The 13,583-nt window shown below is 38.7% G+C and overlaps 1 long non-coding RNA gene across 1 annotated transcript in view; it reads left to right on the top strand.

Moving 5' to 3' along the window:
- Window positions 1-4,706, top strand: part of LOC148214619 (uncharacterized) — a 31,126-nt gene extending 26,420 nt beyond the window's left edge. The window contains exon 3 of the long non-coding RNA XR_015797792.1: window positions 4,471-4,706. This is a non-coding gene — a long non-coding RNA (uncharacterized LOC148214619). The remainder of the gene's footprint in view (window positions 1-4,470) is intronic.
- Window positions 4,707-13,583: the final 8,877 nt, after the last annotated feature.

Here is a 13,583-nt window from a genome sequence, read left to right as displayed (position 1 = left end):
ACTAAACTGTTTGTAATGGGGCTGATAAATTCTGCATTTGATTCTGCAGGGGGATCTGTTTTCTTTGTTCATTTGTATGTTTGAGGAGAAAGGGGTATGATAGTGGCCCCCAGAAATAAAGTCCAGTCCCATGGGCTAAAGACCTCACCGTTTCAAGGTCAGACTCACAACTAGGGGTTCGTATAGAGGATATCTGTCCCTGAATGAAATGGCGTACAGTTTTATTTCTGCATGACACGGTACATTTATATTTTAGCGTCTTCAGTGAAAAGGTTAAACACCTCTTTCATTCTTCTTTTGAAGTGAAACCTTGATTTTTCAGACTTCAAAACAGCCTTGACCGACAGGGGACCAAATCCCACTGTAACCAATGTCCTTTATGTGATGTCACTGGGCAAATGATGCAGCTGATATCATTTGGGTCAATTTACATCATTTGCATAAGGAGGTCACCACATAAAATGGTGTAAAATCACTGCAGTAAGATCGCCTTCTTACTTTCATTCATAACGGAGCAGCCTGTTTCTCTTTTATATACACAACAGCGCATATAACAGTGATACACACATCTCAGTGGGTTGTTGTTGTTGTTGTTGTCTAAGCACCAAACAACATCACTAAATAGAATAGTTAGTAATAAAACATATCATGATGGCAGCATTAATTCCTGCAGGTCCCCATGTTATCAACTCATGGTACCTAGATAAAGAAACTATAGCTAACTTACAGAGAGCACCACAAAGTGCGTAAACATAAAATTGAGCTTCCACGACTCAGGTACTTCACTGTTTCCTGTATTTTTTATTATTTTCCTGTTTGACAGAAGCATATACAGTGGTACCTCGGTTCACGAACGCTTCTGTTCACGAACAATTCGGTTCACGAACAGCTCTGTTCACAAAATTTTGCCTCCGTTTGCGAACGCCGGATCGGGTTACGAACAGAATCCGCGGCCATTTTCCCTCCCGTGACACGTGGTCGCGGCTTCCTGTAGGGAGGGGGACTCTCCCTCCAAGCAATATCCACCTGCCCACCCGCCTTCCTGTCCTCCATGCCAGAAGTCGCGTCGAGCAAGGTTAGCTTTCTCTCTCTTCGTGCTGTACTTTGTGTCATATTTTTGCGGTTTAAAAAAAAAAAAAATGGTTCAGAACAGATTAACCGTAATTACATTGAACCTTATGGGGAAATTTGATTCGGGACGCGATCAAAAATCGGTTGGCGACCAAATTCGGAGGGGTCAGAACGAATTAACCGTATTTACATTGAACCTTATGGGAAAATTTGATTCAGTTCACGACCAATTTGGTTCGCGACCAGAGTAACAGAACGAATTAAGTTCATGTACCGAGGTACCACTGTATTTGAAATACTTGTCCATAGTTTTCCTTCCAAGAGATCCACAAACAGAATAAGGAATGAAAAGGTTCATATATACTGGAAGCTACACAACCACAAATATTTACTTTTATACAGGGATGTCCACAGGGGATGGTCAAAAAAGTCAACATGTTGTCCACAATGGTGCAATCAAAGTGACACTTTAAAATAGAGTTTCGATTGCACTCACGGCTGCCATTTTGACCACACTGTCAGACACCCCTGTTTTATACAACCATTTATATACTGTTCTGTACCATGGTCTCCTATCCCAGGAACAGAGATCCATATACATTTTTGCTGCTCATGTACAATTACTTTGTTTTTTTCATTTTTCATAAGTTGTAAATAATATTTTAAAATCTAATTCTTTTCAGGACAATTAACTGAAGGTTAGAGGAAGGAAAAATAACAACTCAACCCTTTCTAATATCCAGTCCCCATTTCCATCTGCATTCCATAAAGTTCTGCTTGATTTGCTTCTGATAGGAGCTTGGGGCAAGTTTCATTTCTCCAAAAAGCAGCAGAATTGTCCTATTTTAGCTGACCGAGTTTTTTTATATATATAATTTTTTATTAAAATTTTTACAAAGCACATAAAAACTAACACAAATTAATAAAGAATAGAAACAGTAAAGAAGAAAGGAAAGAAGAGAGAGAGAAAAAAAGGGCAGGGGGAAAAGGGGGAAAAAAAGAAAAAATAGAAGGAAAAAGCTTCCGATTTCCTTTGCAGCAAATGCAATTGCAAAATTATCTCTTACTCTATGATTACAAAAAAAGCTCAAAAAAAATTATCCATTTTTTTTTTTTGCTAATCATCAAAACCACAAATCATGTGTATTTTATTTCCCCCCGTTTCAGGCAAAATGTCTATAAGAGGTTTCCAGTCAACCATAAATGTAGATATTGTTTTTTCTCTGATCAGAGAGGTTAATTTAACCATCTCCGGGAGTTCCATCATCTTTACCAACCAATCCTCCGTTGTAGATAATGTTGAACATTTTCACTTGTGAGCATATAATAGTCTCACTGCAGTTGTCATATATAAAAACAAAGTTCTGTGACTTTTTCCTAATTGCTTGTCTTTGTACTTTAACCTTTAAAATCTTCTGAATGAATGCATATATTTGTATCCAAAATTTTTGGACTTTTTACATGTCCACCAAACATGATAAAATGTCCCTTCATGTTTACATTTCCAGCAAAGATTCGAAGTACCTTACATATTCTAGACAATTTCTCTGGTGACAGATACCAATGACACATCATTTTATAAAAATCCTCTTTAAGGCTAGAACATAATGCAATTTTCAGGCCTTTCAACCACATATTTTCCCATTGGTCTATTTCTATATTACAGCCAGCATTTTTAGCCCACTCCATCATACATTCTTTCACTTGTCCTTCTTCTGTCTCATATTTCAGCAAAAGTTTATACATTTTAGCAATAACGTGTTCATCATTAGTACATAATTCTCTTTCAAACTTAGTCTTACTTTGTTCAAAACCATAAAATCTTTTATCCACTTTAAACCTTTCTGTTAATTATACATAAGGAAATGATTGACAAGAATATCCTTCTGTTATCAAATCTTCCCTTGATTTCATTTTATAATCCCTTTGAGAAAGTTCTAGTACATCTCAGTAGATTAACCATTTAAGTTTACTTATCATTTCTCGTCTATAAAATGCTTCTTTCTGACAGCCATGAAGGTGTTTTTGGGCAAAAGCTAAGTTTGTATTTATTCCATACTCTAAGAATAGCCTGTCCAACATAATGATTTTTAAAGTCTACATTCACCTTAGCTTTATCATACCACAGATTTTCATGCCACCTAAATCTCAAAACATTAGCCGACCAAGTTTTGATTCAAGAAGGCATTATGAAGCAAGAACCCACCAGTAGCAGGAATGATGTTAAGTGATGTTCATACAAAAGATACACACCTAAATACTTCATTAGTTTATTATGCAACAGAAATGTCAGTGACCTCCAAACTTTAATAACATACAGTAGAGTCTCGTTTAACCGACCTTCACTTATCCGAGATTCCATCTTATCCGACGCCCCTAAAAAAAACACAACAACATGCATAAATCGGTGACGAGAAAAGTGTGCCGCTTGTTTGCGAGCATGAGTGTACTGTTTCTTGTTGCTCCTGACGGTGTGGCACCGCAACACAAAAATCGATTGCAACAGGCACAGCGGATCGGGTTTTTTTTACCGCACTCAATTGTTACTGTGTGTTATCCAACATTTTCGCTTATCCGACATCGGATATGTCAGATAAGCGAGACTCTACTGTACCATGAACAATAAACCCAGCCCAGATTACAAGTTTACAGCATAAAAATAAGACACGTTAGTGAAGAAAGGAATGGAATGGACAGTTAATCAGGAAAATCCAGGCTGAAGGGCTAAACTTCCAACTGAGAGAAAGAATCGGATGCAAATAATTTTCTGTGGCTGCCACAGTCTTGCCATATGAGATTCAGATGGCCCTCTCGCTCTTTGTCTTTAGAAAAGCAAGGAAGAACATACTTTTTCATCACACTTTGGGGGTCTGATGCTTCTGCTATCTGTTCGTCATTATAAGTTTCAACTGCTATTGTTCCTTTGACTTTTGTTTCTATTGTTAATTTACATTATTGTAATCTGCCCTGAGTCTTTTGATTTGGTGTGTTAGAAATGAATTGAAATATTGAATAAATACATGTATTGCAGTGAAACAGAGATATGGGTGGGAAAGATCAACACAGGGCTGATGCAATTTAATTTAATTTAATTTAATTTAATTTAATTCAACTGTTACAAGACTCAAGACATCTAAAGCTTCCAAATGTTTCCCCCTTCTGCCACTGACCAAATCCAGTTCCTTAGCTTCAGCTGTGGGACCATCTTGGGATGCAGTAATTACTGTGAAACATTTTTTCGTATAAATTATATTGTTTTCATATGAAAAAGGAGGACAATTTAACAACAGCTTTCTTAATGAATGGCCTCTCAAATGCCTCTTCCTCTATAAGCTGACAAATGATCAGTCACTGACCCTAATGCCAATTATGTCTATGGCACTGTGTTTTCTATTACAGATTGAAATAATTTGCAACGTTTGAGCAGCAGGGGACAGAAGTGAACCAAAAATTCATAGAGTGTTCCCAGCAATTCACAAAAGATATGTCACATTGGTTTTATTATCTTGCCAGAAACCATGAGGGGACTCTTTTCAATTCTGCCAAATGAAAGACGAAAATCACACTACTACAAAGCATGTATGATGTCTCAAGAATTATAAAATTAAAATAATTGTATGGATTCAAATCTTATAAAGAAGGAGATTCATGCATATGCATACAGTCTCTGTCTGTCTCATTTTCTCTGTCTAATGGCTTTTAGGTACAAGAGGGTCATACAACAAAACCCTCAGCTGTGTGCTGTGCCTTCAGGTAACAGTAATTCCATGGCCCTCGGTGTTCTTGTACAATGAACCTGTTTAGTCATTACTGACTTGCTGTATGTGACAGCAGTGTTTCAAAGTGTAAAGTGATGTGCATTAAGGTATCCCCACCCCAGCTCAATTGCACTGATAGGTCTGAGTTACCTATAATTAAAGCAGGAAACAGCTCTAGCTCTTGAAGTCATAGTGGAAGGTCCAGTGATGATGTCAGCTCAATCTGGGGTGGTTTTGAAAAAGACAAATTCTATGCTAGGGTCAACAGGAAAGGAACTGAAAAGAAAACTGCCAAAATTGTAATGCTCTGTGGTGCTCATGGCATGTCTGCATCTGAGGTTCTATGCATAGTTCTGATTGCCATATATGAAAAAGGTTACAATAGAGGTAGAAAAGATGCAGAGGAGGGTAACCAGAAAAAAAGTGGGTATAAAAGCCTTCTTTATGAGAAAAAGCTAGAACACTAGCTTAGAAAAAAGAGTGACTGAATGGTGACATGTTCAAGCTGTTTAAAATCATGCATGGCATACAAGGGAACAAAGAAAAGGTTTTCTCCATCTCTCAGAACTTTAGGACTGGAAATAATCAAATAAAGCTGCCTAGAAGATTTAGAACAGACCAAAGTAAACACATCTTCATGCAGGACATAATTCACCTGTGGAATTCATTGCTAAAAGATGTGGTGATGGCCACTAACCTGGATGGCTTTCAAAGGATATTAGATAAATTCATGGAGAGCAGGCCTGTGAAAGGATTTTGGTTGTGAAGATTGACTTTATCTTGGGATTGGGGGAAGCATGGCTCCAATAGCAGTTGCAAGGAAACAATGACGGGAGAGGGATATGCTTCCATCTCCTGCTTATGATCACCCTGGTTGGATACTATGAGAAACAAAATGTTGCCCTGGTTTGTTCTGATATTCTTATCTTTACTGTACATCTCTTCCTCTCTATGGGGGTGGAGCACTTCGTTCTGTTTCCCTGCTCACCCTATTTGCCAGTAGTCCAATCCCACTGAGTCATGGGTGCACGGGAAGAGAGTGTAATTTTTTTCTTTTTTGGCATATTTACAAAATAATATGTTTTCTGTGTGTACGCATGAGATTTTGGCTCCAGCTTCAGGAACAAGGAACAAGTGAGATCCTGTAGCAAAACTACATTTGGAATTCCAACTACCCCACTCCATTCCCAACGGTTCTTCCCAGTTGATAGTCTTGGGGCTTTCTTCACATTCCCTAATTGCAGCAGAAATATGCTCTGGTTACCGTTTTTTATGCCATGGCCTCCGTCTCATTTCCAGTCCAAAGTTGAAAGTCATGTTTAGCTGTTCCAGTTTAAAATAGTGTTTTCCCTTTCTCCTGACAAAGTTTTGCTCGACATAATTTCGTATTCTTCATCAATAGTGAGCAGAATGGCATTTTATTCATTCATTCATTCATTCATTCATTCATTCATTCATTCATTCATCAAATTTGTCACCACCCATCTCATGAAATGACTCTGGGTGGTTTACAACAAAATAAACATTCACTAAAATACAACATAAAAGCAATCCTAAGAAAATAAATCCTAAATAAATTCCAAGAAGATAGGAAATTGGCAAGCGATTCCAGGGAGCATCATTAGGGGCCTAATCACCCCCAGGGCCGGGTACAGCCCATATCACCCCATGCACACTGACAGAGCCAGGTCTTTAAATCTTTTTGGAAAGGCGGGGGGGGGGGTAGGGGCGTGATTGGGAACTGCCCTTTAGGCACTTGTGGGCATTTCCACCCTCTCATCCTTCTCTCCAGTGTTTCTGCTCCATCTGCAGCAGAAACAGGCATCTAACTTCTGCCTGCATAAGGCCTGACCAACATCTTCTGAAGCATTATATGGGTTCCATATATATACAATTCTAGTGCTCTTTCGAAAGAGCACTAGACCCATTTTGAAACACAGGTTTAGCACTCTTTTGAAAGAGCACAAGTGTTTGTTGGGACCATACTTTTTACTGAATTTAATACTTTGGTGGAGGGGTTGGCATCCTTGTGCCTATTCAATGGGCTACCTCTGGGTGTTGCCAACCACAGCCACTTGCTTCCAGCACTGCCATTCACCTGCAGTTCTAGTAGTGGATGACCCTCCCCTATTACTGATTGGTCCCTCCTGTTTCACCTTATGCCATTCTTCTGTGCCTGTGACCTGTCAACCAGACTTTTTTGAATGCAGGTTTAGTGCTCTTTCAGAAGAATGCTAGACCCATATGCCAAAATAGCCCAAGTGAAAGATTATAGGCCTGAAACCACACTGCACTTGTGGCATATTAGCCAGGCCACTTGACAAGCGGCTAAACCAGTTATCTTAAGCACCCATCCAGCATCACTAGCCTCATTCCACCATGTATTATAGGGAGCAATTAGTGGTTGGTTTTGTGGTTGTTTTTCTTACTGGAAGGTAACACTTGGGAGGAGAAATGGGGCCAGGGAAATTCACTACTCACTTTTCTCATCCTATCCCTCATTAAATCGGCATGGACAATACCACTTGCTAGCCTTTTACTCAGGCAATAGGGACTGGTAATAAGGATAGCTCAATTTATCTGCCAGCTTACAGGCTACAGGATGGTGCTAACACAGCCATCTGGCTATGTCCTTAGAACAAGCTTGCTTATTAGCTCTGCAACCTCTTCTGCTACTACTGAGCCTATGCATACCAAGGAAAAAGACTGTCTGTGCTTTTGCTGTCAGCAGCATTGTTACTGCTTCTTGTCGTTTACATCTGCTCCTATCCAAAGTGTTTTAAGGGCTTCAGAAGCTATTTTTCTCAGCTGAGGAACAGAAGGAGCAAGTTCTTTACAACCATGGAAGAAGCTGGCTGCCCAGAGCCCTGAATACTCTGAAGTACCATATATGGAATAAAGTGGCTATTTACGTTCACTTCTCCTTGCTTCAGTCATGGCTGCTGCTCCAATGGTAAGAGAGGAGTATGGTGATCAGGGGAAACCACTTTTGGCCAATCAGCTTTATCCAAATGGCCAGGTGTTCAGTCCACGCACTGAGCCGAAGAATGCAACCAGCCACTTCACTGGAGTCAACAAGGACCAAAGCCGACCATTTTCAACAGCAGCTGGGTCTTAAGATTGTGAGAAGAAGAATGTGCTGGAGGATTGGAAAGACAGCCAGTTTTCTCTGATATCGCTTTCCCACTCAGGTGTAGCTTGTTATGCAAACGAAAATTAATTTCAGGTTACATGTCCCTTCCTCCAAGAATAGCTCAACTACAGCAGCAGCAGCAGATAAAGGAGGCGGGGGCTGCTTTCTCTCTCGTTTTCTTAGTTTGCTGAGGGGGATTAGGAGTTTTTTTCTCCTCTGGCAGGGCCACTGACACCGAGTCGAACGGAAAAGATAGAAGTATCTATATGCATATTTTCTATATGCATGCATGCGAGAGGGCTGATCAGCTAGGTGGCAGGAAAGTCGTAAAGGGAGCAAAGCACCACCTTGCTGCATTCAATGACCAGAGATATACCAGGCAACTTAGATTCCTGAGGATACGTCTTGCTGCTACCCCCATACAGAATTGTCCTTTGGGCCATCTGCCGATACTTCAGCAAGAGAAATTAGTTGCTAAAGTTAATGCAGCTAAATAATATCAGTTCTCAATTGCTGCATAACAAGCCCCTTTTAAAAGGCGATCTATAGAAGCTAGTTCAAGAGCTGCTAATATTAGACTGATGATGAGAGAAGAGGAAAATATGAGCTCAGTGAAAAGCTGCTCCCAGATGGTTTCCTGAGGTCAGAAACTGTGACCCCCTTTAGGATCTTAAAAGCTGTCTCGGCTTGTCTACGATCCAAGTCTTATAAAATAAGCTGAGACAAGACATTTTCCATGGTTGTGTTGCTCAGTTGCTGGGCAGAATAAATGTATCTCCAAATGATAGAGGGATTTCTCAAATATACAGTTCAGCACACAAACTCATTTTGCACTCAGGATCTTAAAAGTAAATGTTGCTGGCTTCCGTTTACCTTTCTGTGCAATGGATTTGCATTGCTTGGTTGCTGGTTCAGAAAAAAATGGGTATAAAAAATTGATTTCTATTTGAATTACCTCAACCTTTTATTTTTAACTGATGGTCTTCATTTAGTTTACACAGTTGGATGCAACGGGTGGCTGCTCTGGATTCAAAAGAAGGCTCTGTATGTTGCTGGGTGCATATTTTCTTCCTTCCCTCCCAAATGTCTTTTGCTTCAAACATCAGCTAGATCAAACTCCTTTTTCATGACTGAGGCTTATGGATGAATTTTGTTTCCAAGCTTAGAAAAAACGATGCAAGGGCATCTGTGGATGGAGAGGATGAAAAAAGTCAGACTATATGTGTGACGCTTATAAAAGGGGAGCAGAGCTTCTCATACAGAGCTGCTATTGCCATCTTGACTTTTGTTCTACACACACACGGAAACTTCCCCTGAAGTTAGGCTTCCGGATGTTCTGGGCCTAAATTCTATTCCAGGAATGCTGAGGCCTAAATGGAAAGCCAAATAATATGAATTGTCAGGGATGAGAATTCGGAATCTTCTGTTTTCTATCTTCTCAAAATCCTGCATATTCACTTGTGTAGTATTTCTTGTCAACATTTGTATAGTAGTTCTTGTCAACACCCATTTGAATTATAATCGATTATATTCTGAATTATTTTAAGTAAACAATTTTCTATTTTTTCAATGGTATGCTTGCCATTGTCTTACGGGTATGAGCTTTTTTAGCCCATCTAAAACTATCTCTTCCATGCAAATGCATGTCAATTTTGCTGTCATATTTTCCCAACTTATTAAAAGGGTTGCACTTTGCCAGTATAATTGCAGAGTCGATTCATTATTTACAATCCAAGTCTTAGCCTCCATATCTACTTAATATGGGTAAAGTGTTTAGTTTTCCATTGTAGTCCAGCTGCATCACAGGAATCAAACTTGTAATTGCCTCTTTGGGATTTAAAATCATTATATTTGTGCTTTAATGTTCTCTTTTGTTTTGCTTGAATCACTTTTTCAGGTCTGTGAAGTACAGCTGGCACAATAAAAGTTTGATCAATGCATAACGAATGTGGTGTGTATTTCTTCCAGAAATATAAAACTCAGGTGAAAAATGTTAATCTAGGAAAATTATCTTTGTCAGCTACTTATTTTTGGAATTTAAATTGGTTTCAGTGTTGAAGAATATGATTTGGCCTGGGGTTTTCCAGTCTGGGTTTTACAGCAGTTTTATCTTCTGTGTACCTTTGACATATTGAAACATGAGATTGTTTGATGTAGAGTTTCAATGATCAAAGAATAACTTTTTGTGGGTCTTAGTATATAATACCTGGTTCTATAAGATAATGGAAACACCAGTGATGTGAATGGATAACCTTGAGATCAGTTGATGTCATTTACATCTTCAAAATCTCTCTTTTGTAATACTTTCATTATTTCCTATTTTGAACAAAAATCCAGTATTTGAGGGATAACTAAAATTCAGACACTGACTGCAGGCTATTCTAAAAAAGTGATTTCTGAGGGTGGAGGCCAGATCATTTCCAGTTCCCACAACTTATCCACCTGAAAGGGCAAAGATACATTCTTGAGCTGTTTGGGGTAAACGTCAAATGAAAACAGAGGTAGAGCAAACACATTATGCCATTTCTCTTGTTTCATACCCCTTTGTAGCAAGAGAACAGAGGGCTTCTAGGGGGTATTGATTTACTATTACAACTCAAGCTCAATACTACCTACAGGATAGTAGCTAATCTAGCTACTATCTGTTGTTTGGGTACACCAAATCTGATCATATGCAGAGTAATTCCTTCCAATATGATTTTCTGTTTTTTTCAGTGGAAGTAGATGATATCAGGTGTGTCCACAGCGAGGGTCAAAAAAGTCAAGATGGCAGCTGCAACTGCACAGTTGAAGCCCCTTCCTATTTTTACATGCATCACAGTGCATGTAAAACAGGGGTGGGATTTCTCACAGTCACCATCTTGACATTTTTAGCTATCCTGCAGATGCTTCTGTGATTTATAAATACATACAGTATCTTTTCTGTTTTCTGTAAAATTTATTAGTATTCCAGAAAGTAGAAATAAGATTGAAGGAGATTTTACTTTATTATTTCTAAAAAAGAAACCCTGAAGTGGAAGCCTGTCTAAATTTTTAATCAATGTTTAGCCAGGTCTAGGTTGAGTAGCTAGTCGGGATATGCCATTCAATGTAAATACAGTTTTATTTATTCTATTTTGTCAGTTGTTTTACAGTTAAAAGAGAAATGCTGTTCATGCAGGGACATTTGTATACCATGTATCCAAAAATACAGTTTTAAAGATGTAACTATTGCTAATGCATATTTTTAATGCAGCTACTTCTAACATACACTTTTTAATAGGTAAATACATTCTTCTACCTCCCCCTGGGTACACTTTTTGTGCAAATGGTTATGCAGAGATTGATGATGTTAGCAAACTCCATACCTTCCTGCCTGCTGTGCCACAAGAGACTCAATTTCAGTAGACAGCACTTACTGGCAGCCACTAAAATTTAGAGGTTTGTTTTACATATCTAGAATACAAATTGCATGAATTGTAAATGACATTTCAGTTAGAACTACTCCTAGTATGCTAAAACTAAAAAAAAAAACCCTGAGTTCTGAAAATGAACAGAGTCAAACTATCTAGTACTAACTGGTCCATCTAGGCTTATACTACCAACACTGGCTGGAAGCAACACTCTACAGTTTCAGCAGCAATTTTCCCAACTCCCCCAAGAGATGTCAGAAGTGAACCTGGGATTGTATGCATGCAAAACAGGAGCTTAGCTATTTATTTTTCATTATACACATTCTACCTTCCAAATTATAAAAACAATCTAGCACTTTTACAATATAAATGTTTAAACTAGAATTGGAGCAAATTCCCCAAATCTTCACTGTTTTCATTACAAATATAGATATGTCATTCACCCATGGTTTACTCAGTTTCCTGGGTGCAGATGACACATTCAGCCACAACTTAACCACACTGGTAGAATTCACACAATATGCTAGACAAAATGTGCTTGGCTAGTTGGTGGCTTGTGTCAACCGAAGCATTGTTTTCTGTACTATGGCTGTTTCTATCAGTCTTCAGTTTTTACATGGAGAGTTTTTGTAATTAAGCTGGGAAACAGCATGCATGCAGTTTTTTCTTCTATTAAGTAAAAGGAATGGTAATGTGACTGTGAACATTATATAGTGACATTTTTAAAAAATAAATACATTCCGGGCTTAGAAGCACACAATCATTTGTCTGTCTAGCTTAGCTAAGTGCAAAAAATGCACATTAAAAAAGGAATGGAAAGCAAATGCAGAATTTGCACCACTTTAGCTCAATCCTGCCAATCAAGTGAAAGAATAGTAGATGAAAACACAGGGTTGCCAGAGTAAACAGGATCCACTAAATCAGGGAGAAAATTTTGGGGTGGGTGGGTAGGTCAGAAACATCCCTTTCAAAATATAATTCAAAGAAAGCTGGAGAATACAAACATTTTCTTTTCCTCACAATGGCTTGGTTCACATATATTGTGGTTGTTTGGTTTTGGCTTAGTATGATATAGATTCACCCAGAATAGCTTAATGCTATATGCAAAGAAGGCCACAGTGACTTCTTCAAGAAACCACCAGTCAGTCAATCTCACCTGGGAGCCAACAGCTGAAGTAAATTCTTTTGAGGAATAGCAGAGTTTATTATTTGTTCATTAACAAATAAATAGTGGTTGGGTGGTAGTTCTGTAGGTTTACCAAGCAGATCCAGGGCAACCATTGACCTGGGAAAAATGTAGTAAACCCATTGTTGCCAACTTTCTCTTCCTCTATAGTTTTGTCACTGTAAATTACAGATGAATATGGCTGGATAGAAAATTCCATCCATCCATCCATCCATCTGTATGCCACCTCAGTCACCCAATAACTCTAGGCAGTTTACATATTAGAGTTAAAAACAACAAACAGAAGTTATCAAAAATAACAAAAAGCAAGACAATAATACATATAGAGCATTGGGAGAATAGCCACCATAAAAATGATTATAGAAATCAGAATACACGATCAGGAAGCAAATCACTGCATCCTATCCCAGGGCCTGCTGAACAGCCAGGTTTTTACCACTTTATGAAAGCCCAATAAGATTGGGACCATTCAAACCTCATGGAGGATACTGTTCTACAGGGCAAGTTTGGAAGTTAGTAAACCCCGAAAGATTTACTTTTCTCGTCTTAAAATAATCTGACTTCACCTTTCACTTGGAGGGTTTAAGAGTTCGCTGGAATAATTTACTATTAAACTGTAAATATGCAAGCAAGTAATGCAGTTCTGAAATTGCCCAGCCTAGCAGTTTTCTTGCATACAAAGGATACCCTCAAGTCGAGCTCAACTGCTGGTGACCAACTGAATACAACCAAGTATTTTCTCAGCAGCAAGGCAGAAATGCTTTACCATGACCTTCTTCCAAAATGGTTTTTGACTTTCAAGTCTTTCCATTCCACTACAGCCATGGAATTCCCTAAAGGTCTCCCCATCTCAGTACTACCCAGGTCCAAGGTCAGCTTGGTGCAACCACATGCTGAGACTGCCCTCCATACATTAGCATGCCAGTTTCCATTTTATATGTTGCTTCTAATGTAGCCAAAATGACAGCAGACACACATATTAGCAGAAGGTTTGTAAAAATACAAAACAAATATTTAGAAGGCACCAATCTGAAAAAACAGCC

Source organism: Python bivittatus, unplaced genomic scaffold, assembly GCF_059951505.1.
Source record: "Python bivittatus isolate LINGU-HERP-01145 unplaced genomic scaffold, Pbiv_v1 ctg000610_np1212, whole genome shotgun sequence".
Classification (NCBI taxonomy): domain Eukaryota; kingdom Metazoa; phylum Chordata; class Lepidosauria; order Squamata; family Pythonidae; genus Python; species Python bivittatus.
This window is presented reverse-complemented; position numbering and strand designations above follow the sequence as displayed.